Genomic DNA, 27143 nt, shown 5'->3' with positions numbered 1-27143 from the left:
CAAACAAGCTGGCTCAGGTGCAAGGAGGCAAATGCTGCTGAGGGAGGATGTGACACTGAAGTTACCTTTTGCTGTCACCATTTAGCAGCTGCAGAGGCTGAAGAGCATGACCAGGCAGTTTGGGAATACACAGCCATCATCTCATCCATTGTTTCTGTACATTGCAGTGAGCTGGAACCACCCATTATCAGCCCAACCATTATCATACTCACACACCACTGCTAGACACCAATGAAATGTGCTGGATAACCATCATCAACAAACTAATCTATGGAAAGGGAGGATCCTTGATTGTGTTGTGTTCCTCTTTTCCTCCTCTTTTATTTTTTTTTCTTCTATTAGCAATTTTACAGCTTATCATGTCAGTACCTTTTTTCTGACTACTGGATGATTTCTCTTCTTTGCTCTGAACTATTACTAACGACTATTTACTCCACAAGCTCACCTCCCTTTGTTTTGATTCCCTTCTTTTGCATGGCTCAGTAACCTACATGCTTTCTTGTTCATAGTGTGAGGTTCACCAGCTTGTGCTCAAGGCTTTGGTCCGTGGCACTCTGTCCTACCTGTTAGGATATTAGCTTGCAAAGAGCCATTAAGTGTTTGCTTCTGAGCCTGAAGTGATTCCAGCAAACAATATTATTTTTGACAGAGAATAACACTCTACCTCCCTCTTTCCTAAACAGGTAATAGGAGACGAAGCAGCATTCCAGTCCTGCAGATCTCAGCAACTTTCATTCCTCCCCAGAAGGCTGAATATATGCTCAAAAATGCATTTCAATTCCTATTATTACACAGGTCAGTAACTTTGTTGTCTAGGAAATTAGCACATTTATCTCCTATTATCCCTGAGTGCCTTGATTACTTTTGTTCTTGGCATCTTGATTTTTAGCTAAATTAGTGCTTATTTATCCTCTCCTCTTTTAATAATTGAATACCTTCTGAATTATCCTTCTTGAGTGCCCCTTTAATCAGGTGAGGTGCAGGTTACACTAGAAGTAACTTTCCTCTATAATAGATTCGTCTTGCACAAAAATCCTCTATTTAACTCCCCTTTTTCTCACAGCAGTTCACTTCCACAGCCCTACACACTGCTTCTTTCACAGAAGAGCAATAGGCAGTCCCTGGATGTGGTCCTTGCATGTTCAGTGTCTCTGCAGGTTCTTTGTGAGCCCTCTGCAGCCTGTGCATCCATGATGCAACCTTAGAAGTTGCATCAAATAGCAGCCAACCATGGGGTATTTGTATTTTTATAATCATACTGCTCTGTCAAGGTAACTTCTGCAGTTTCTCTTAATACCAGTTAGTGCCTGAGTGTTTTCCCTGTTTGCTTTGGTTTCCATATGCTGTAGGTCCCTTCTGACTTCAAGAAGAAATAAAATAAAACCTAGTCTCTCCCCTCACACTCACTGATCCATCTCTGTCTACAACATATGAGACATACAATGATGTCTGGAAGGAAAATATCTCACTCTGCTTCACAAGTTTTCTTGTGAAATTCTTGCTGTCTTGTTTTTGTTTCTTTTTTCCTCTCCTCTTTTCTTTGAGGAGCAGATATTTCAGAGCAGAGTAGGCTGAGGGTTTGAAGACTACAGTCTGATGGTATCAAAATGACTCAACTGTCTCCTCCTGCTAAGTCAGAGCCCACTGCTCCATTCTATAACCCAGAGAGAAATCTAACACAAGCCAACTACCACTCAGCACTGCCATGTAAAAAATAAGATGTGAGAGACCTGTCATCCTGCTAGAAGAATAATAATCCTTCAACTCTTCTTCATTTAGATATCTCTCTGCTTTTTTGGGAGTCACTTAATCATAGGAGATTAAACATGTGCCATATGTATAAGTAATGCTGTTCCAGGGATTTAATGGGAGCAGACTGATTAAATCCTATCAAGGATACAGTTGTCAGCAGAACTGTCTTGAGAAAATGAACTTGACACTGAAGTAGAATCCATCACTCCACTACTGAATTACTAGACTTAGGAGTTTTTACCAAAATTTAGAGCCAACTCACCATACTTCTAGGTATATGACATGAATCTAAAATCTTGCCCTTTTCTGGATCTTAAACATGAAGTATCAAACTATAAGAAGAATATTAGGATTTACCACTCTGAGCCAATTCTGGGATACAGCACTGCTACTGTTTTTGTTTGTTTGTTTTTGTTTTTTTAAAGCAGGATGAGAGGAGAGGTCAGGAGGATGATCTGCAGGACATGGATGAAAGGAATGATGCATCATATCTTTCAAAAAATATGGAAAGCTAAACCACTACCCTAATTTTTCTTAGAGTTGAAAATCAATGTGTAGTCTGGAGGACCCAATTTACAGCTTATGTCTATCTGAAATAATGAAAAAATCATCTTACCAAACTGGGGAGTGACATCACCTTTAGTTCACAGTTCTAGACACCAAGTAAATAAAATATTTTGTGTTGCCTTCATTTGAAAAGTTCATGCTAATAGAGCTTCTTTGGTTTGATTTTTAAACACCTTTAGAAAAAAGCTCACATAGATGCTACTTAAGCTGTTGCAAGCATCTTTAATCATAAATTAAAGTTGTATATTCATGAGTTCTCAATTTCAGGCATCATACCACTGACAAGTATATTCTGGATCATATCAAGTGTATACAGCAGAAATTTGTCAGATGCACTATGTCTGACCATGAGTAGCAGCCATCAGTGTCAGCTGACAGAAATGATGGAATGCAGCTGCGTTTTGTTGCTGTTTCTGCTCCAAACTTTGATGAAAGGTGAGACTTTCATGAGCTTTCCTGATTGGTATGATGCCATTTTTAATATGTTTCAGGATTTTACTCAACATTGGCTGAATTTGGCCAGCATACTTCACTCCTGGCCTTCCTTTGAGTTTTCAACATCCCTTGGTCATGCTCAAGTATAGAATTCTATTAGTATTTTTTTTTTTCTGTAAAAATTCCTCAAAAAGGTAATGTTTTAATCCCCATAGAAAACAACCATTCTCCACTGAGAGAATTTCAATTTCCAGAAACACTGAGGCTACATTTCTTTTTGACTAGATGATATCATTCCTAAAAGGAATCATGCAGTAGCCTGTCCAAAGCGTGCCTTGCTTCCAGAGCTATTTCCCAGCCTGCATTAAGGAGGTCATGCAGGGAAATTAGGCACTCTCTGTATATGTTTCTCTGGGGAGCTGGAACAATGAAGATATTTTGTCTGTAAAACCATGTTTTTCTGATGCCACTTTACAAAAGTCATCTTGGTGAGCTGCTGAAATCAAAGCTGCTCTCTGCAACCTGGCAGCTGACCACAGGCTGTTGTCTACCACTGGGCCCAAGATGTTTATCCACTCTTTGATTAGACCTATTAATATATATATTTTTCCCTTCCAGGTGATAACTGGTGGAATTTAGTAGTGCATCTATTTGTACCCAATGTGCCTTCCCAATTGTACCCAGTCTGTGCTTCCTTACCCTCCCTTTCAGCTTTTACTATGGCATTGAAATTAATTCTACAAGTTATTGAGTCCCCATTATCATAAACCAGTGAAGTGGAAGTCCCCATCTCCCAAAGGAACAGCACTTCATCCTGCTTCTACCTGCTGTGCTTAAATATGGCCAGGAACCTGAAACCACTTTATTCCTTTTCCAGTTCCTCTGAGATGTTATTTTTTATCCAGTATATTTAATTATTTTAATACAGTGGTTATCAAGCTGATTGACTCATAAATTTGGAATGAACCTTTCAAATGTGTCCAGAAAACATGGAATGTCTGTGATATTCTGCAGCTGTGAAATATTCAAAAATCTTTATCTTACATTTTCTTGAAGGTAAATCTGTTGCTCTGGACAGTGCCTTGGGTAAATAGCTAGATTTTCAAGAGACATCAGAGTTTGTTAGCTTTAATTCATACCACAGCACAGACACTTCAGTGCCCCCTGGGCTTTACAAAGGTTCCTGTGAGTGCCTCCTGAACTCTCCTCTCATCCTGCATGAGGTAACGCTGCTCGCTGCCCTCCCTCTGTCGCTGACCCTTTGTTCTTCCAAACGCAGCAGAGACAGTGACTCCTCTAATGGGGGATATGTCTCCTAAAACATCAATAAAAGTATTGGGGTATTTTGAGTTTGCTCTTTTCACTGGATAAGGGTAGGACTGATCACAAGCAGGGGGTTTGTGTTTCACTTGAGGGGAGACAAATGCGGCCGTGTAAAACTCATCTGTTTTCTGCAGCTGACTCTATCTGAAATCCTTTGACTTTATATCAGCGAATCAAATATTCATTTGACCAGAAGAGAGGGAGTAAGCACAAGGGTGACACAGCATGACTGCCATGGCACCTTCTCTCTTCCTGCCTCCTGTCACAGTCAAGTAACTCCTTGGTGCAAAATGGAGCAGCCAAGAACTGCAGTGCAGATTCCTTTGCTTCTCAAGGAATGCCACAGCCTCCTCTCAGGAGAATCATAGGCTTTGCTGAGGTTTTAACCTAAGCTAGATTTGAGAAGAATTCCCCCAGTCTCTCTGGTTCAGTCTGACCCCTTCCCAAAACAATTTTTAGCTTAGTGGTAAGGGGGCTCATATAGAAAACAGAGATTTGATTGCCTTCAGGCAGAAGACAGTGTGGGACTACAGACTCTCCAATCCCAGAAAATGGCTGTATGCTAAACTGTGGTTGACAGCAAGTGATTAGCAACATATAGAGCCTTATTCAAAGTTTGTGGCTCTTTCTGAAGAGATCTTAACTCTTGTCAGCACTCTGAAGCAGTACATGTGGAAATGTAGGTCCGTTCAGATGGAAGTTACATCACAGCTGCCACCCATGCTGAGACAGGTTAGGGCACATGAGAAATGCTGGTGCTGAAAACAGCTCTCAGTGCACTGAGAGGCTGGGCAGAAACTGAGTTTGGGTTCTGATCATTCAGATTTTGACATTAATCATGTAAAGCAGCACCAGCTGTAGCCTATTGCCTAACTCTGAGGGATCCACCCGGGTCCTATGTTTTTTGTAGGCTAGAGAAAAAATATTTTGGAAAATGCAACTAATTTAAATTGAATTATATCTGCAAGTTGATTTTGTGTGAGAATTCTGACTTTTCAGTTCTATTTATAGTAATGTAAATATTATTCTATTAACATATTTATAATCTATTTAACTATTTCAGTGTTAGTGAATGAAACTTCTTCACTGTAGACTGAATATTTCCAAACTGACATTTTATGACAATTTATGAATTTCAATTTATGAAATTACATGTCTGTGTAAGCAAGTTCACATAAGAAAAAAAGAAAGGGAAGAAAGACAAGGATATTTCAGAAGCGTGGTTGTCATATAACTTAAAGTGTCTTTTCTGTGTACCTTCATTCAGATTTAAACACATTGACAATTGCCATAATTTAGCTGTACAAAACACTTTTTGCCTATAATACATCTACAATTATTACATTTTGCAAACACGTCATTCTGTCACATTATTCTGTCTATTCTTATGTCCCACTTTCATTTTTCTCTCCACATTGCTTGATGCCTTGCCTTAGGACCACCTAATGGATTTTAAGAAGGTAGTTTAACTGATCTTAATTGTTCCTAGTATTTTTACTACCATAATCCAACATACTTGAAAAGTAATAAAGTTCTTGACCGTGGTTGAAAGCAGTGGGTGCTGGTGGTATCAGTGGATGTGCCCCACATCTCTCAGAGCATGTGCACACACACCCTTGTCAGACCATGGAATTCTCCCTGGCTCAGAGGCAAACCACTTGCCTTGCCATTCTCCTTGGGGTGATTTTCATGCCCAATTTCAAATGCAAAGCAATACACCATGAAAACACAGGGAATCATTTAAACTTGTTTTGACCTATCTATTAAAAACACCAGAATCTCAATAAAGTGAAGCTTGTATTCATAAACAAAGGAAATGTTCTTTTGCCTGTAACTTTTGAATCTGTGTCAAAAATAATTTACAAGCAATATTTCCTGTCAGTCAGTAAAACCCTCATTTGTTATTCTCTTTTTCTTAAGAACAATTTTATTAAGTTGAGATCTGTCTCCTATGGGAAATGAGTGAAATTATCTTCAAGCCCCTGCAAGATCCCACAACAAATTCTTGTGATTAAATAATTTCATCTGTTATACTGTGTCCTGAGGTACCAGGATTGTTGACACAATGCCTGGCTTTGCATTTCAATATAGATCTGTTTTTTATTAAATAGTCATGATGTTTACCTCTGGAAAAGATTGCATTAATTCAAGAACAGAAAAATCAAGCCAAGTAGAAATAAAACTTGGGTTTTTACTACCCAGAGTATTAGGAAATAACGGAATAAAATCAATCTCTAGCAGCAAGCCTGGCTTTTGGAGGAAGGAGAAGGAAATGTGGCTCTGAAACTATTAAATGACATAAATACATAGTTTGGAAGAAATGAATATTATATGTTTATTTTAATATTTCATTTCAGGGGGCCCCAGGTTACAGTGAATGTATTGTTTATGGCAAAATTGGACTGACCAAGCTGGAAACCTGAATTCTCTATTTAATTACAAACAGGATATAGTACAGATAAGATACATTTTCCTGTCTCTTCAGCAGTGGTTTTTGGTTGTGAACAAGCAGAGCATCCTGCCCTCTGGAGCTGGCAGGTACCTGGAGGCTGCTCCAGCCTGAGGCACTGGAACACTGTGCAGCACACCCCCAGGGACTCTTGAACCCCAACAACACCAGGAGGGACATGTGTGCATGGAGTCACTCCTTCATCCATGTTTTGGGGATATTACCCTGCTGGAACTGCTGGCAAACACACAGTGATGGGTTGGATTTTTTTACATTGGCCATCTGGTAGAACCTGAACCTCATCTATGGAGTCCTGTTTCATGTAAGTACTGCAGTGTCTCTTTCCTGGAGAGATCTGTGCTAGTGGTTAATAAACACACAGCATCTGATTACACAGAGAAACAGGGGAGCTCTACAAAAATGACAGCAGAAATAGGCGGAACAGATACTTTATAGAGATTTTAGCCTTCAGCCAACCAGAGGTAAACATAGGTCTCACAGCAAGAGTAAGGGCAGAGAAGAAGTAAGGGGTTCCAGCCACATCTTTTAGCCATTTGTCCCCTTGTTGAAACTGACAATGATCAACTTTGAGTTTCAGCTGGGTCAATGATACCTGAATGCTGAGTTCCAGACTGAAGTGTATATTGGTTATCCTCAGATAACCTCAGACTTTGCTGTTTTGTAAATGCTAATTTAAAGAGAAAAGTCTGAAAGATAATTTCTATCTTTCCACCTGGGATAATGACAGCTATTTTTGCCCTTTCCTTCATGCTAAGGCATCTGATATATTGTTATTAAGTTATTAATATTTTACCAATACAGGAGTGTTGGCTTATATCCAACAGGTTCCTACCCCTTACAAATTATTGCATTTGCTGGTGGAAGTAATTGTGGGACTCCATATCATAGTCAGAATAGTTGGCAATACAGCTTTGGAGGAAGTTTATAAAGTCTGATAGCTGCCTTGCTTTTGGCATATCTGTTGACTGAGATGTAATAACAGGACATCTGTGATATCAGGAAATGGGAAGCTGCAGTTCCAGGCCATTCTATTTTATAAGCAACCTTTTATGGTTGCTAATCAAAGTGTATTCAAATCAATTCAAAGTTATTCAACTTTGTTTTTACAAATTTAGCTGTTGGTATTTTCTGATATAAATACTATGATAATGGAACATTATTCTGTGCAAAGACAGCAACGAGCAAATCTAGTATTTCAAAAATGCTGAATTAAAAATAGGCTGCAGTGAGAAATAAGATGGACATGTTGACTCATGTTTTGGGAGGTTTGTTTTCTGTAAATGATGCAAACAAATCAAGGGTAATTTGCAGTCGCTGTGCTTTGCAAATCGAGAATTGGTAGTGAAATAGCTGTTGATATTAGCAATGACTACAGTGTATAATGTTACATAAGGATGGACCACAATCATAAACACATCTGCAGAGATGATCCTCCTCAGGAACTTCCAGCCAGATAGAAAATAAAGGTGTCTGGAAAATGGATATGTCAGCTATGGTGGCATTATTCTCTGTGGGCTTTGCAGGAGGAGTCCTCACTGGGGAAAGCTCCCCAGAACAGCACAGAAAGAAGTTGTGTTACCTCTTTCCAAGCACCCTTCCATGCTATTAATTGCCTCTGTGTGCTAAGAGGGAGACCATGGTATGAGAAACAGGCAAAGTCAGATTTGTCAGCTGAAGAGACAGGAGGAGTCAAATCACTGACAGATTAAATTGTGCCTGGGACAATGGGCATGGCAATGGAAGAATTCCTGTCTAGTCTTATGTTCCTGTACAGTATTTCATGTATTTGTGAAGATAGGACCAAATCTATTCACCTTTTTCATTTGTAGAGGTATAAATTCTCCCTTTATATTTTGTTATTTCCTTCATAGGCCATAGTTTTCCTTTGCTTCTGGATAGAGCTGACCCACTAGACAGCATTAGGGAAGAGGGACTCACAACACACATCCATGGATTTGGATACTTTCAGGTTAATACCTCAGTCTGGGTCTTGAGGGTTTACTCTCTGCTATGTCCAGACTCTGTCAGTTGTCACAAAGGTTTCCACTTGAAGTTCTGAAAAATTTCTAATGAACCTTGAAATCAGATATGTGAAGTTAGTAAATCATAGCAGAGACCACAGCAGGTTCTACTAGAGGACAGAAGTGCTCTTGAGCTTGGAACAGACTCAGGAGCTGAGCTGAGCCCATGATTTTTATCAAGAGTGCTGGGAATATCATTGCAACATCAAGCAGGAGTCAAAATGCCTCAGTCAAAATAGGTCAGCTTTGGTTCCTGGCACTGATGTTTGGTGGAGGCATTTCAGAGGAGAAGGACCTGGCTGCTACCTGTGACATTTGTTTTACCTCAGAGGATTAGATGAATTCTGACTCCATGGTTCTGTGTATTGCAGCAACTCTAAGTAATGCTTGAAATTCTTCTAAAATATATGACAATCCAGCTAACACCAAGAGCTGTATTCATTAAATGCTGTAGTGTAAATCTGAGTTTCTGTACAAAATAACAGGATTATATAGATGTATAACAGTAAATTATGTATGTCTCCAAATTACAAGGATGTCTTCTCTTGATATACTTTTAGACCAATAGCAATGCTGTGGCTTGACATGAGAATTATGTATCCATCTCTTCAGGCTAGCTTCAGACATGGAATCCAGGAGATAAGTGAGCCTATATCAGTTAATTTCTTATAATAAGATTGTTTATCTTTCATCTAAGTGTGAGATAATTTACAGCTTTCTGTCCATATACTGATGTGCGAATTATTCAGCATTGTAAAGTACAGCTTGTGTTTTCTCACTACTCATAGCTTTCCTCAGAAATGTTTCCTCAAAGCAGCATAGCCTCATAGGAAAGCAGAGAGAAAAGACTTTCAGGGGCTCCCTGTTGGGAAGCAAGCTCAGCTTTACATGTCACTCCCCACCGAATTTGGCTCTGACAGGGAAGATGCTCATTTGTCACCATGGCCATCAGACATTTTTCACTAAATGAAAAAGAAAAAAAGTTCTGAATGTAATAAGAGTTAGGTGTGCAGCAGGTGTTTGTGTCAGCCAGTGTGGTTTAAATGCCTGAGCAGCAAAAGCTCGAGGCTGTGGTGCCCACTTAACCTGGTGAGCAATGACCCTGCAGAGCAGCTGGTGTCCTCACCACATGGTGTGGTGATGAGGATATGATGGGATTCATTACTGGCTGAGCATCAAGAACCAAACCCCCAGGGACTGGGGGTGTCTGTGCCCTGAGCACAATGTTTCAGGTGTGCCATGCAACCCTAATTCCACAGCTTTCCTGCCAGTGCTACTTTGGGATCCCACAAAATCAGCTATGACTGAGGACTGGTACATGCTCAGCCCCTATCAAATGCAAGAAAACATAATACCTTAGACCACAGTAAAATAGCTTTGTGCTAAGACTCAAATATTGCTGTTGTGTGTCTGAGCACCGAGAACAAAAGTAATCAGATGGGCTGGAGTTATGCATTCTTGTTGCTGGGTAGACTCATTCTTCATCTGCACACATATGTCGGAAGGTAAAGGCAGGACCTCTTGCCACAATCTACTTGTAGTGAGGTGGGGAGCTCTTCACATAACCTGTTCAAGATTCCTTTTGCTCAGCCCTGCCACAAACTATTGGATAGAGGGAAAACCCAACATTGTCTCTCTAGGGGGATACAGGATGGGTAAATGGAGGTGGTATAGAATGTGATCTTATCCCCTAAAGAGTTGCAGCTGAGCCAATTACTAAAGATTAGGAGCAGGCCTGATGTTAACAGGCCACAGCTGTAGCCAATAAGAAGAGTGTTATAAAAGAGTGGATTGGTGGGAGGACAAGGAAGAGTCAGTGCTTAGAGGAGCTGCCTACAAGAAATATCAAGGAGGTGCAAAACTCTAGCAATATGGAACCCTTGCAATGTAACGACAATAGAACTCTTGCACTATACGGCAACATGTCTCAGCCCAGAATAGGCAAAATCTCTGTCCTGCAGTCAGGGCTCTCAAAGGATTTCTGCCTATCTGCTCAGAAACCAGCACTGGAGATAACATCTGAGCCACCTGTACCTGAAGATACATTGCAGTCAAGCCTTGCTGAAACTTTGGCTCAACCTGCCAGAGCTGAGTGGTGAGCAGCTCTTTTTCAGTGGTGAAACTCACAATAAATCAAATGTTTACCAGGCCACTGACTTCAGCTGCAAATATGAAAGTGCCATCAATAAAACACCCAATGTGATTTAGAAAAACCCTCCTGTGGTGAGTCAGGCTCCATCCGGTCTTTCAGAAGTCTGTCCCCTTTGTGTTCTGTGTTGCTCAGTTGACTCCTTACCTCATGCTCCAGGCCTGAAAGCATTTTCCACTGCATGATCTGATATGGAGCAATTTCCAAAAATCCCTGCAGGGCATACAGATATCTGATGTCTCCTGCCTGCCCTCAAATGTAAATTTACATTTTACAAACCACAGAAGCTCATAATCCCTCAGTATCCTTTGTAATGCCAGGTTGTCTCCCCAGCTTGTGTTAATGTGCACTAATGAGGAACAGGCAATAGGTTATTTGGAAGGCAGATAAGCAAAAAGCATGTCCTTTCAGATCTTTTAGAATATGCCATAAAAAAAAAGCCCAAATTGTTTTGCTTGGCTGCAGTGTTGTGTTTTAAGGCTGCTCCTCCTGTTCTCTCAGGGATGAATGGCTGCGCCGGTGGGGTCACAGGATCAGCTCTCAGTGGGGTGTGAGGGCAGTAGGGAAAGCATCACTGGGATGCAGCAGCTTGGGAAGGATCCCAGGCTGTTTCTAGGGTGATGGTGAAGGAAATGTGGTTGGAGGGGGGTGTAAGCAGATGTATTCTGTTGGTGAGGGACACTGGGGTGTTGGGTTGAGCTCGGCTCCCTCCTGTCTCAGGCACAAACTTTACCTCTAAATAATGTGTTGAGGAAAAGTCTGTAGGCAGTCCTGGCTGGGGGCTGTCTCTATACCTCCTTTTGCTGAACCTCTATTCTTTGGCAGAAACCTGTGAATGAACTACGCCTCTGGGACTTTCCCAGCCTTTGCTCCCTCAGCTATGCCCACACTTTATGCTACATGGACTGCAAGGGTAAAAATAAAAAATTAGTGAGTACTCTGGCCACAAATCCTGTCTTTAAACAGAGTCCAGCAGTCATTTCTGGGTGAAGGGAGATGGGGGAGTAGGATTACAATGTGGGATTTACTGTCCCCAACTTGTTTTATGTGTTTGGTCCTTTGCCACTGACTTATCAAAGGGGAAAACACAGAAGTATCTCTCGTTGTGTGCAGTTCTGTTCTGTGTTTGTGTTAGCTCTTAGCCCCTAGGACTGCTGGACCTGTGCTGCCCACCTTCTAGCCGGGGAATTTGGGTGGGAACTCCAGCATGTTTGTACTAATGAAACCAGGTCCTCTTTCTCTCTCCCTTTGGACAGGTCAATCTTTGAAATGCAGCCCTGGATGATGGACTAACCTCACCTTTCCTGGTTGCCCCCTTGCTCCATTTTGCAGCCTATAAACCTACAGTTTTGTCTTTTGCCCTAAGTCATATGCTTTCCTGTCCATTTAATTGCTTGATCCTGCATTCATTGAAGCTACTGGAATCATTCCCGTAAGGGACACAGTAACAACCCAGAGATGCCCACACCAAAGCACAAACAAATAGATGTCACAGACTCCACTATCACCTTGCTGAGAAAGGCAGGGCAGGGTTCAAAGTATCCACTGCTGAACTTGCATGCCTGAAGTCCTCTGAAATAATTTGAAGCAGATAACAAAATATCACGAACTTTCCCCCAGGAGGGGAAGTGGTAAGATTGATTTGACATAAAAGACTAGCTATCATTATTAATTCATAGTTTGGCAGATCTTGGGCATTTTAAGTGAATGAATAAATTCTGTATTACAAAATGTTCTTTGCGAAATTCTTGATTAAAAAAGAACATTTTAAATTAGGGTTTTTTAAAGCCTCATGAAATTCTCTTTGAGAATATTATTAATTGTGCTCCTTTAGAAATCTAATTTCTGTTTAGGTGCTGTAAGTTACCAGAATTTGCAAAGCTGACAGAGTTGGGGAGAACTGATAATAGTGTAAGCCTTAATGTGCATAATAGCTATAGGCAGAGCTATGCAGAGTTTGAACCCGTTCCCCACCAAGCCAGGGTGTCTTTGCCTTTGTTATTTCATATGTTCATTCTGTCTGCTAAAAGAACAGAAGTGTCTGGACCCTGGCAAAAATATTAATGTAAATGTTATGAGCTTAAACCTGAGTTCATAAATGTAATATATGAGTCAAATGAAGTTTATTTTGAGATTTGTTTCACAGAACATCCATGTTTTGGAGCATAAGGAAAAAAACAGCCTAATCTAATGCTCTTGGGAAATTCTAAAATCTTGGAGTTCCTGAGCCTGAACTTTCTCCCCTCTGTCAAAATTGATTCCATACCCACCCTGCAGCGTGCTGCCCTGGGAACAAAATGCAGCGTGATTAATGCACTGAATTCCAGGAACATGCTTACACAGCTTATTGCAAACCACTGCTCTGGCCAACACCTCTTACACCATTGCATAAACAGGTTCCCCACAGCCTCCCAGGGCACTGGTTTTGGCTGGTGACTGGGTCACAGCAGGAGGGTTGGAAAAGCAGTAACTTTCCAAAGAGCAGGAGTGGGGAATTGGGGACTACTTTGAATTTATTACAAATCCCAGTGGTCAAGGGGGCTCAGAAGCATCCCCAAAGAATGTGTGCAGGCTGCTGTTGCTGTGTGCTGATTCACAAGTGCAGTATCCCTGCTGAGACACAAAAGTCTCTGAAAGCACTGAGCAGGTGCCAGTGTCAGCCTCAAATCCAGACCTTGAAGCTTTAATTTGAGACCAGCAAAGAGTATCTGACAAAGCTGCCCTTTTATTCTTACTTTCCTCTAGGCAGGAAAGTTTGTGAATGTCTGCACATCTCACTTTGAGCATGACTATGTAGATAGCTCCTTGAAGTGCTGTCTCACCAAAGAATAAAACTACTGGACATGAATGACAAAAATATATTAAAATGTGGCTTTATTCTGGGCACTGGTTGTATTTCAATTGGAAAGGAAAGAAGGAACATGTTCCTAAATAACTTGTGTGTGGGATCCTGCTCACAGTAGGCACCTATTCATTTGTTTGAGACTGAAACTTTCAGACTCCAGCAGCTATAATGGGAGCTTTAAACATTTACTCACATACAGACATCTCAATTTCATCTGGAGCAGTCTAAATAGACTACCTGGAGTCTGCATCTGAAGCTGTATCTCACTCAGGCTACTGGCTAACCTGGTGAAGAGAGCCGTCAAAGTCTCAATTCCTTGGCATTAGAAAAATTGGAGTGTTTCTTAATGTTTTTAGTAATAAAACAATTTGTTAAAATGCTGTCTGTGTCTCATCTAAAAAATTGCAATAATACAATAATTAAATGAAAAGACAGGCTTTGAGTAACAATATCTGTGTTATTCGTCCAGATTTTTTTCTAACTAAACTGAACATTTAAAAGCAATCTACTATATTTGTATTATTTTTAATAAAGATAGATTAAAATAATATATCTTATAATAATCTTATAACAAAGAGAGATGAAAACTAGTTAAGAAAACAATTTTTTATTTTGCAATTAATTTACAGTTTAAGGAAGTATTTCTATTTTATACAGAGGCCTAATGAGTATTCTTTAATGTGTTTTGCAAGAGTAAAAATAGAATCCACAAAAAAAAAAGAGAAAAAAGCCAAAAACTGGTGAAAAGGGGGGGGAAAGCATAAAAAGGAAAGCCAGGTTGTGCTTATGGCTGGAACATTCTTTTCCTGAACATTTCCAGTTGTGAGAACATACTTCTTTCAATTCCATGCATTTGAAAACTAGGTTAATGTTGATACCCAAGATTATGCAAATTCCAGTTTCAGAGCAATACACTCCATTTCTTGATTTATGGTCAAAGAAATAAAGGTCCTGATGCAGCAGTTTTTAATCTCTATTTTCTTCATATGGTCAGATTTCTGTTTATTCTTTTTGACTTTACTGAAGTTTCTTCTCATGGGCATCTTCTCACCACTGTATATAAATAATTTACTGATTTTACGTGTTAATTTAACATTGAAATCACACATGATTTCCTTTGGTTCTTGAATGAGTTGAGTCCTTATACTTTTGTCTTCAGAATGACCACTTTGGTACATATTGGGCCATGACAAGTGTACAAAGGTCCAGTGTCAACATTTTCTTTCACTTGGCTTGGTTTAATAGTTTCCATAGAGGTCACGAAATTCAACAGAAACATGTAATTAAAAATATAATGCAATAAACTATTTAAAACTAATGCAGCAAAACCTTTTAAGTCTAGTAAGTAGTGTTAAAATTACAGTAATTAATATTCAATTATATAATAAGAATTTTCTTTCTTTTAATAAGAGATTTCTTTTTAATCAACCCTACAGCAGGGTTATTTATTTGCTGACTAGTTCTCCTATCAGGTTGCTCTTTTCTCTTTCTTTCTCAGCCAGTTTCCCTAGAAATTGCATCCAGAGACACCTTTTTGGGTCCATTTCCATTAAGAGTTTTGCATTGTGGTGGTGAAGCATCCCTGACCATGCCAGGAACTCCTGTACAATAAAGGTGATAACTGGAGCATCCTCTTCCCAGGCAAGGTGGGGAAAAAAAGGATAAGCAGCTATTCTCTTTAGCCTTGGAAAATCATTTACCTGAACTGTAGCCTGAGTTGAATGGTACCATTGGTACTGAACTAAAGTATTGCTCAATCCTCTCTAGATCCTTTGCACCCTTACTCTTCTGCAACCCTGGTCCTTGTGTAAATAATTCTAAACTGATTCTAATCCAATTTTCCTATGTATGCCTCATCTATGTGGTAAGTAACAGAGTGAACCTTGTCATGAAACTCTGTTAAGATTTACACAAATTGATATTAAAGCCTGATTTTTGCCAGTAACTTTGATGGTGATTGTTTAAGCATCTGAAACCTATCACAACATATATCAGGTCTTGTGGTATTTTCAGGGTCCCCCGTGGCAGGAAGGAAATGATGAATCTGACTCCATGTTCTTAGAAGGCTGGTTTATTATTTTATGACCTATATTATATTAAAGAATACTATGCTAAAACTATACTAAAGAATAGAGAAAGGATACAGAAGGCTTAACCGGATACTAATAAAAAACTCATAACTCTCCAGAGTCCCAACGCAGCCTGACCATGATTGGTCATTAAGTCAAAACAATTCACATGAAACCAATCAAACAACCACCTCTTGGCTAAACAATCTTCAACCACATTCCAAAGCAGCAAAACACAGGAGAAGCGAATCAGATAATTATTATTTCATTTTTCTCTGAGGCGTCTCAGATTCCCAGGAGAAGAATCCTGGGCAGAGAGATTTTTCAGAAAATATGACAGTGACAAGATCTACTTCCAGAAAAGATTCTGACAATCTTTGGTTCTGTATATATTTTAAAATGACTTGTTGAATTATTTGTTCCCATTCCCTTTGGAACAAAAGGGACATTTAGAATCCATTGCTTACAATTATGTGCAGACTTAAACAATATTGCACTAATTTTCCCTTTCCATTCATTCTGTAATGAGGCCTTTTGCCTGACCATCTCTGATTGAAAGCTAGTCTGCTAGAAACTTAATGCATTTAACAGAATCAGAAACATTAATTTCTGGTGGCTGGTCTGACTCAAAGTTAGGAGACTTCCCATAAAGGGTCTAATTTCTTGTAGCTGAAGGAAAGCTGCCAGTAAGTGGGTGTGTTGTTTGGGTTACATTAGTCTATACATTTAGATTTTTATTTTTTCAAAATCCAAAATTAAGTCTGAAGCTTTGCTATTCAAGTAGTGACTGCTGCTTTATTTGAAGATGTGAAGAAGCCCCCACGGTTCTTTTTTGCTTTTTAATGCAGAATCTGACCTTAAATATTTTTTTTCTGCTATGTGGACTGCTTAAGAACTTAGCAATTTAGGGCCATTGGGGTTGTGTCGTTACCTGTTGAAACCTCCCTATAAACTATTTCAAGAGTCAAAGGAAATTTGAAGTAATAATAAATTGAAGATAAATCCTTTTGGCAGTGCTCTGGACACTGTGCTTTGTTGATGTAAGTACAATCGAATACCCAAAAGAGAAAACAATTGATCTGAAGGCTGCTCTTGAGCCTCATGCTGCTTGAATTCACTTAATAACAGTTAATTTAATTTCTTTATTAGCACTGAATTTTAAAAGTAATAGTTTTACTTTAGAGGGGAAAAAGCAATAAATATGGACAAAACTGATCAGAATGTCTGCTTATCTGTCACAAAACTTCGTGAACACAGGAGTAGTATTAGCAGAAGAGGATGGAATTCTGTTATTGAGAAGAAAATACAGAATAAAATAGAAACACTAACCTTTGTGTTACTAACCCTCCCCTAGAGCTAGATTTCTATTTTCATTTTCACAGATTCCTGTGGAAGCATATATTTAGAGTTTTTTTTTCTGTATACTTGATGTTTCTTACTCAGAAGATTCCCCTAATCGTTTTCTGTTTTCAAATTTTCTCATGCTTTTGTGAGGTTATTAGTGGTGTGGTATGGTCTGTAATTGTCCTTTGGTTACATTCAGAAAGAATTATAAGCTTTTTCATTTTTCTTAGAAGCTTTTAGATTTCCATTTGTATGTCAGTGCCAAAGTAATTACTGAGGCTGCTTTTGCATTGGTTTTGATCTTTTTGGGAAATCTTGACCAGCACACTTCAAATCTACAGCTATATATTTTCAGGTTCAAGACAGCCTGACTCTTGATTTATTTTTAAAATGTACTTATATATGAATTTGTGTTGGCTAGCATTGTGAAACACACAAATTCCATAAAGGTCACTGCTGGAAAAGGTAATAGAGAATGTCTTTATAAATAGATTTACAATAAAAAGAGGGCTGAGGAAAATCTCCATCATTTATTGGGCACAGGAGGGAACATTGTCACCAAGGATGAGATACTTTCTTTGCTTTCCCAAATGTGTCAGCCTGTCTGCATAGCAGAGGTGATCCAGTCCTCTGATCACCTTTGTGGCCTCCTCTGGGACCACCCCAGCAGGTCCTTCCAGAGATCCAGAGAAGGACCCAAAAGATCCGTCTTATATTGGGTCTTTCCTCATTAATTTGGGATAGTGGAGCAGAACAACTGGACTCTCATTAATCTTGCGGGTTCAAAATTAAGGAAAGGGAATTGTATGCCTTTGCAGGCAGAGATTATGACATTAAGGATGACATTTACTGAGCTGAGTGTGAGGACAGTCCTAGGTGTCTGCATAGACCTATGTCTACATACATTAATCCTGTTTAGAATTCCTCTGCAGTCACTTTAGATTAAGGTGATAAGGCCAGCAGCAGCCAGGAAGCAATTCACAAAATTCAAATCCAGATACCACCCTTTGCTCCTAGAATGTGACCGTCATATTTTCCGAAAAATCCCTTTGCCAGGATTTCTTCTCATGGGAAGCTGAGAAGCCTCAGAGAAAAATAAAAAAAATAATAATCTGATTTGCTTCTCCTGTGTTTTGCTGCTTTGGAATGTGTTTGGAGATTGTTTATCCAAAAGGTGATTGTTTGATTATTTTCATGTGAATTGTTTTTACTTAATGATCAATCACCATCCAGCTGTGTCAAGACTCTGGAAGCAGTCACGAGTTTTTCATTATTGTCCTTTAACTCTCTGTCTGTATCCTTTTTCTATTCTTTAGTATAGTTTTAGTATAGCATTCTTTAATATTATATAGATCATAAAATAATAAATCAGCCTTCTAAGAACATGGAGTCAAGTTCATCATTTCCTCCCCTCGATGGGGGAGCCTGAAAATACCACACTAGGAATCACATCCCACAGTACCGCAGTCAGAACGTGGCTGCAATGGAAGCTTTGGTGCTCATCTCAGAGGTGGAGCCCTCCTCACAGAGCAAAGCAGATCAGCCCTATCTCAATTAACTCAAACTGTGCCAATCACCCCTGAAGTGCTTGAGAAAATCTGCGGGGAAGAGTGAGGAAGGTCTGGTGGTTTTGCACCGTGAAACTTCTGCCTCTAGACCCAGATCTTGACCCTTTTGAGTGAGAGACTGCCCAGATTCACAACAAAGAAGGATTTCTGTCCCTGAGGAGCTCACATGCTGACTGTGAAACAAAAGACAGAATTACAAGCAGAAAAATGTTAAAGGAATGGGGAGAGATATAAACAAAATCCCTGAAAAAAATAAGAAATTACATAATGGAAGGCTATTTGTATTTGTTTATAGGCCCAGTGCTGATCTTTTGCTTGAAAGATCAAACCAAGGATTTAATGAAATAACTTTCTGAAATGTTGTGGAACTACAGCCACAGAAAACATTTCCTGAAGAAGCACAGGTCAAAAAACAAAAAGAATGTTATTATGCTAGCTTGCTTACCCTATTTTTTTGGATTTGATATAAATGTGACTTAGCTTGTCTCTGAAAGAAGATGCATCTCACTTCTGCTTTAAAAAAAAACAACAATTCAAAGCCAGAGCAAATATCATCATTGTTTTAAAGCAATTTATCATCCAGCATTTACCTCTACCCATATGTCACTTAACTTTGCAGCATCTTGAACACCAAAATCTTCTCTAAAACATATTTTATTTTGCAGGCTAGCTTATTTTTTATAAAGATATTAAATGAAAATCTAAAGCCATGTGGCAACACCATTAGATATCATTGCAATTGATGAACTGCCAACTCTCTCAAGGTATTGACTAGGTCTGGAGCAGTCTAATGAAAAAATTATTTCAGCAAATTATGTTTCAGTTTCTATTACTGCATTTTTAGAATGGAAACATCAAGTGAAGTAGATCAATACTAATTGGCAGGACAGAGAACTTCACACAACGTCTTGTAAAGAAAGGCAATAAATGTCCCCCTTCCATTTCATCAATCTGATTATTCTATAGTAGTAAAGAGAAAATTTGATTTAAAAAATGTTTATTTCCCATTTCTACAATTTACCTTGTTTACTAATACAATTAGTTTGACAAGCTGACACCTGAGTGTCTTGGTTTTCCTTAAAACTTTATTTTTCTTTCAGTGTTAACTGTTTCTGCCATCCTCTTGCAGTCAATTATTTTCAGTCTTTTTCTTCTGGACTCTAAAGGAAGTTAGGAGTCTCTAAAAGGAAGTTCAGAGGCTTTTCTCTGTTTCAGTGCTCACAGAAATGTGAGGAGGCTTTGAAACAAGCTACTCTGTGCCAGATTTAGTGTGGATCAGCTAATATAAGATAATTTTCAGCCTACTGACCATTTTGTTTCAGTAATCTCTTTTCTCCAACACAAAGTTTACAAAAAACCCTGATTTCATTATTTTCATGTCACAAAACCTTTATGACTTTCTCAGCCACTTGTCATCTTGAATTTCTATATTATGGATAAAATAACTGAAAGAGAATCTAAAATAAAATAAATCTATTTATGTTTATGGTTAATGGTCTTCACTTCCAGACACCAAATATAACTTATCTGCAGGAGAATCTTATTCAGCCTCAGGGCAAGAGCACTGGGTTCCTGTAGGACACTAAAGAAAAAGCTTTACACTTGAGACAGGTACCAGAATAGTCCAGAGAGATGTAAAAAAATAACAGATGCCTTTCCTATGCTTACCTGGACCAATTCACCTCCCCCTCAAGAAGCTAAGTGGAGTAATGGCTCACTGTCTCTTCTGCCTTTATGGACAGAGAGCCAGAGATCCTTGACTTGCACTTTTTGGGGCTGCCTGCATGCCACACTCTTGGCAAGTGGCCTGCTTAACCATAGTTTGTGAGACAAGACATATTTGATGCATGTATCAAATACATAAAACTGCCAACTCCCAAACCCACCAAGTCAAAGAGGAAGATGGCCAGATCAAAGAGTGAATAGGAAATTGCAAAGCTTTAGAAATGAAGGAAAAGACCAAAAAGAAGTATAAAAGAAGCATGAACATTTTTAGTAACACCAAAGATACTTGAGCAGGAGTCAAAAGCTGCCCTGATGTCCTCTCTGCCTTTGTTCAGTGGGATGGAGAAGCAGCCCTGTCAGATTCCCTTGGGTAGGGAATTGCAGAGTGCAGCAGGTGAGGACCTGACCTCATCTCACATCACCCGGGTGTTTGGAACCTTGTGGTGGGCTTCTCACCAGGATATGTATCAAGGGATTATAAGGTGTGAGAAGGATTCATCCAGGAGGTGCCAGTTAATTATATATTCCTTAATGGATAAACCTCTCCAGTCCTGAATTGGTTTGAGCTATGGGAACTGGGTATCTTTCCCTGTGAGAGTTTTTGTGGCTGCTCTTGAGTGTAAGTGTAGAAGGACTGATGTGCACTTGGAAGAACAGGAAAGGATGTGTTTACTGGTGGGCAGGAAAGAGGTAAATTTCTGCGTGTTTGTATCATCTGCCTTCCACTCTGCAGTTTTTCTCCCTTTGTGGAGATGATTGGTAGAGAACTCAGCAAGATGAATGTCGCTAAACAGTTTGTCTTCCTCCTGCAGGCTTGTCAGTGGGAGTGAGTTCTGAGAGTTGTGCTGCAAATCATTTTGGAAGGAGGCAAATCAGGGCACAAAACAGAGAACAGCATTGGGAGATATCACTTACCTCACATACCCTGGCTAAATTTAATTTCAAGATGCAGTCGCCCCATTAATGCCTGCTTTTATGGCAAATAGTCCACAGACCCACAGGAGGACAGGTAACAGCTCTGAGGAGGTCCCAGGGCTGGAGGCTGAGGATGTACAGATAGAAGAACCACCCAGTGTCAGTGACCAGAAGACACATGGATTTAATAGTGCTGCTGAGAGGGAAACATGGATATCCCTCACAGTAGAATGAAATGTTGGAAAGGGAAAAAACTACCCTAAAATGAGTAAAGCTGTTTAAAAAGACATTCAACATGAGCAGACAATGAGGTAAAATGCTATTAAAATAAATTGTACTAGAAACTTAGGGCCTAAGAGGACCATTCCCACACTCTAAAGCTGGAATATATGACCGTAAGAGTAAATTCAAAAACAACCTGTCACACCTGTAAAAGTGGCAGTTGTGTCCACTTGAAAAAAAAGATATAGCAAATAAAATACCAATGAACAGCAAAGCAGCCAGAAAAAAAAAAAAAAAAAAAAAAAAAAAAAAGACAGGAGCAACTTGGTGAAGACATAAATGCCAAAAATAAAAACTTCTTCAAAGATACCAGAAAGAGGGAGTCTGCCAAAGTCAGTAGGACAAATAGACAGTGAAGATGAAAAGCTTTGATCCTCACTTATTGCAAAGGAAGGTGGGGAATTTATCACTGTTGCAGAGGAGCAGAGACCAGGATCATGGAAAATTGATCACGTCAGCCAGAATTATCATCAGCAACCATTCCAGAAATCAATAAACCAAGTGCAAAGTTCCTGATTTGTTTTTTTTTTTTTAATTCTGATCTGTGAACTCTGTAGAATCATAGACTCGAAAAACTATTAAGCAAATAACCTACCTGCTGGTTGACCCAGAATAGGGGAATAAAAGAAATGGTTAGTATGGTACCATAATAATCTTAAAGGTCGAGCCAGGTCATCTTCTTGGGAAAGACCAACCAGTTCTTTGGACTTTAGCTCCAACCAGATTGGCAAGGAACTGTAATGAGAAATGGAATTAATAAATATGGAGGAAATGATAGATTTGGGATGAGTCACAGGAATGGCTTGTGAAACTGTAAGCATTCTGTGAGGATGGCAGTTTACTGGATAGGTGGATCTGTCATTCCAGTATATGTGGGATTAATAAAATAGGCCAACAAGGGCTTTCAGTAAAAACTACTGAAGAAGTTTTCCTTCAATTAACCAAAATACTTTTTGACTCTGTCCTGTTGTAACAACATATGCTAGTAAATGAACATTTATATTATTGAGAGGCTCAAAAGCTATGTAGTGGGACCTGTCATTATCAGGATATTCACAAATGATAACAAAAAAGGGTAAGCAGTAGGGAACCAATTTTGCAGAACTTTTGAAATTGTTCAGGATAGCTAATTCTGAAGCTGAATTCCTGCAGAGATGCAGAAAATTCACATTGCTGAATGCCTAGGTGCAGATCAGATGATATTCAAGATTGATAAATGGAAATTAATCCACATGAAGGAGCAAGAACTCTATGTCCCTGTGCTTAATAGGAGATATACAAACAATACTATCACACAGAAGTGAAACTTTGGGGTCATTCCTGGCAATTCTCTAAAAACAGTAATGGAAATTTCTTGTCAACAAGACATATGCACAGCAGTGCTATGACAGAGAGTTAAATGACTAGTTCTGAGAAAACCCACACAAAAAAATCCATCCAGATGGGTGATTTAAAATACTGCCATAGTATGTTAACTACTTTCAAAAACTTTTTGTGAAAAAAAAATTAAAACAGAATACAAAATCACCAGTGAAGTTTCCACTTTCTGTGTTGTTTCTTCAGTAAAGCTTTCTCTTTTGATTCAAAAACCCATTTGGTGATGCAATTGCTTTAGTGCAGTGCTGTGCTGGGGAGGAGAGCTGAATAGCTGCTTTTAGACCTACTGCAAAGCAATAAGCAATATTACTTCTGAATATTCTTGGAAGGTTTTGCTTTTCCATATTTTCTTAAATTCTTCTCAAACTGCATACTCATATATTTCCTACTAGCTCCACTGGATGACCTAAAAATGCCATTTTGTGATGAAATACAAAATAAGAAAAATGCTAGGTTTGAGCTGGGGTTTTTTGCCATTTAAGAGAAATTCTTTTCAATCATAAAATACAAAGTTCTCAGATAGGGGCACAGAACTCCATTATCCATCACACCTCATATTTCATATTTGCCTTATATATTCTTCATAATTGATCATGTGCCCATTTCTTGGACATTTTTCTATCATTATTTTATCTCTGTTCCTATGGAGATGATACTGCAGGGACATATTCCAGCTTAAATATGTCTGAAAAAAATCAAATATCTGCTTCTACCTTCCTTGCTTGGAGAACCATGAAGCCTTTTGTTTTGTTTGGTTTGTTCCTTTTTTCATGTACAGTACTAACCATAAATATCATCAGTGTGACCTTGTATTCTGCAGACAACATTTGGAACAAAATACCACTGACATAGCTTCAAAATTGTCATGGGAGTTCACAGGTGTCACATATTCTTCATACCCCAAACCCTGAATTACTCAGTCTGCAAAATGGGATCACATTTTTATTTCTTTGGACCTTTGTCCTCATGACAATGCTCTAAGGATTTCTTACTGATTATTTTTGATTGTTATGGGAGTGACTAATGGGCCAAATCCAGCTGCCCTAGAAATGTTACAGTCTCTTGGACCACCCTGGTTTCAAAAGAATTCCCAGGTAAGGCACTGACAGCCATGGAGATTTGGTTTCTCTTGGGAGGAGAAGCATTTCAGTGTGAGACCACCCTTCCCACTCCTGCATTCCCTCCTTCACCTCTTCCTGAGTTCTTACCACAAGTGAAATCATTTCAAAGTGGGGAAAAGTTGGATACTTGGACATTTTCTGCTCCAAAAAATCCTGATCTGCCCTGAAAGCCCAGTCCAGTAGTGCCTTGAAGAAGGGATTGCTGATTCTGAAGGGACATGCATTTGATTCTGACATCTCCTCATTTTTGGCTGGTGCAGCTATCACAGCACTCTGTTTCCAGGCAGATTCTGGGGACACCTTTCTTGTTGTGCAGATCCCTAAACTTTTAAAATACCAGACATGAGCTTGTTTAATTTTCAGTTTTTGGTGTGACACCCCATGGTGTCCTGTGGTTCTCCAGCAGGGGAGAAGTTTTAACCCTTCTCATGTGCAGGGGTCAGCCCTGGCTGCTGCTCACCCTCTGGTCTCAGACACAGAAATGGGGCAGAGGTGTCCGGCCTCTGCTCCTGGTGACTCCTCTGCCTGCACCAAACCAGGGGAGGAAAGGAGCCTGCCAGAAGTGAGTAAAGTCAGAAGCCAAGCACTGGAGGTCTTCCAGCAGCTCACCATCACACCATGATGGGAGATTTTGCCTTCTCACTGCCCCACTTCATTTACCAGCAGCAAAATACAAGTGTCTTTTGTTCATTTCTCAGATTTAACTGCAGGTGAGCATCTTCCATTCACCAGGCCCTTCATTCCCCAGGCCTCTCTAACCCTGATGGCTTTGGCTCTTGTGCCTCACTAGTCCCTGCACCAGCCCTGCCCTGCCATGCCACTGCAAGGCCTTTTTCTCTGACCAGTTCATATTTTCTGTTTCTTTGTGGTCCCCTTACAACTCTCCTCTATTCAGATCCCATCTGCACTGGTTTTGGGCTCCAATTCCTCAGCACTCCCTGTGGACAGGTCTCCTCCAGACAATTCCAAACTCCAAAAATATCCTGTGCCTGATTCTCTAGTCTGTCTCTCCTCTCCTGACTTGCTTTCAGTGGGGTGCTCCTCCATCTGGCTGCCACAGAAAGTGAAACCCATGTTCAGTGTCTCATCTGTGTCATCCCACCCTCTCCTTCAAGTGCTGCATGGGACATGCTAAATGCAAAGCAGGTCCTTGGCACATTTAACCTCCAACTGCTCACTGCTGATGTGTGGAAGCAGGTTTTTCCAAAGGTTTAGTGGCTTTGAAGGAGCAGTTCTTCCATGGTAACATAAGGGCTTAAACTTTGCAGCAGAACAGCCCTCACACCTCACCTGACATGAGCTGCGCACCAAAGCAGGGGCTGCTGCTGATCCTGAGCTGCCCCTGGTACCCGGCACTCACCCAGGGAAGGTTTCCTGTCAGGGAGCAGCAACACCAGGAGCTGGAAACTCTGGAAACTTAACCTTGGACTGTGGCACTGGGAGACTAGGGCATAGTAAAAGCACAGATTGGCAAAATGGTCTGCAAGGGAACAGGCAAGATCAATTATAATGGAAAACAGTTGTTTTAGCAATTGAATCTACACCAGTGCAAATTTATTGTGCTGTCTCCAAACCACTGATATTCAACAAAATACCCTGAACAAATCAGGCATTCATGTTTGAAATATGTTTGACATAAATGCACCTTTTGTTTTTGTGGTTAAATCCATGGAAACTGATTTATTTTGAATATCAGACAATCAGTTTCCTAATAAAGTTATATATCTCTCCTAGATACTTGAAGGTTTTTTAGAAGAAGACAACTTAGTTGAATAAAGCACTTTTCTTATACTTTTTTAAAATGTTACAGTGAAAAAGGCTATATAGGGCTACTTCTATGCCAAGGAGGCAATTTGATCAAATATTTTTTATGAGAGTGCAATCTCTTTTACATGTTCACATGCAATAAATTAAGAGAACTTTAAAAAGTACTGAAATTTCTTTACCAAAGTTCTGCTCTTAATCACAGTTATCACATATTTTAAACGTCTTCTACTTAAGGTCTTATGTGTGTGCTAGATCACTGGATACTCAAAGGGAGTATAATCATGAGGTTTTACCTTAGGCTTTAAATTTTGAAGCCAGTTTGAGGAAGAAGATACAGACATTTTGGCTTCTGACCCAGGCTTCTGAAAAATGACAGCCTGCACATCCTGTGGAATTTCAGTTATCTGGACCTAGGCCAGCGCATGTCAAAGTTGTAATTAGTCAGTGCTTGTAAGAAGGTGCACAAAATGCTGGCAAGCTCTTCTGGGGATAGAATAGCAGTACTTCTTAGATTTGTTAAATAACTACTGTAGTATATTGCTATTCCACTGTAGGCTGAGGTTGAAGTACCATAGTAATACAGAGCCTGCAAAGACTTGAAAGCCTACTATTAACTAGAGAGTGTTTCCCAGTTTCCCACCTTGCTTTTAGCTAGGCAGGTTTTACCTCCCAGGACAGCAGACAGTGGCATCTTTGCAGGGAAGACAGAACAGCAGCTTTTGAGCAGGTGCAGAATTCTTTGGCAGCACAGAGCTGTGTCAAGCACCCTCCTCAGTCCTGGATACCATCCATATTTGGGAAGACCTGCTTTGGGGAACCCAGGGCAACACAAAGCCTGCCTCTGCTGAGGATGTGGGATGGGACAGCAGATGGGATTTCTTGCAGAAACAAGCACTGTTCTGGTCACTACAGGTTGGCACCTTGAAGGTGATGCAGTCTCAGTCTCCACTGGGGGGTGGGTGGAGATTTCTAAAGAGCTGAGACTTCCAAAGGGCTCCTGGATGCTCCTGTGGCAGGAACAGGCACTCAGCAGGACAGAGAACCCCTCCGGATTTCCTGGTCACCTGTGGCCACAGCTCTCTTCACAGACAGCAGCATGCACAAACTTCCCAGGATTTTTCCTGGGGAAGGCAGTGAGAAAGCTCAGAAAAGGGGATGATAAACTATTCTTAACTCTAGTTGTTGCTCCTGTTGTTTGGCACATGTGGAATGTGTTATGGAGATTGTTTACCAAAGAAGGGATTTGTTAATCAGACACTGGTGATGGTTGTTTGGATTGATTGACCAACTAGGTCAAAGCTGTGTCGTGACTGTCTGGAAAGGGTCACAGGTTTTTCTTTAGTATAGTTTAGTAAGAATAGAATAGAATAGAATAGAATAGAATAGAATAGAATAGAATAGAATAGAATAGAA

Source organism: Camarhynchus parvulus, chromosome 4 (assembly GCF_901933205.1).
Source record: "Camarhynchus parvulus chromosome 4, STF_HiC, whole genome shotgun sequence".
Classification (NCBI taxonomy): domain Eukaryota; kingdom Metazoa; phylum Chordata; class Aves; order Passeriformes; family Thraupidae; genus Camarhynchus; species Camarhynchus parvulus.
Note: the sequence above shows the minus strand (reverse complement) of the source record.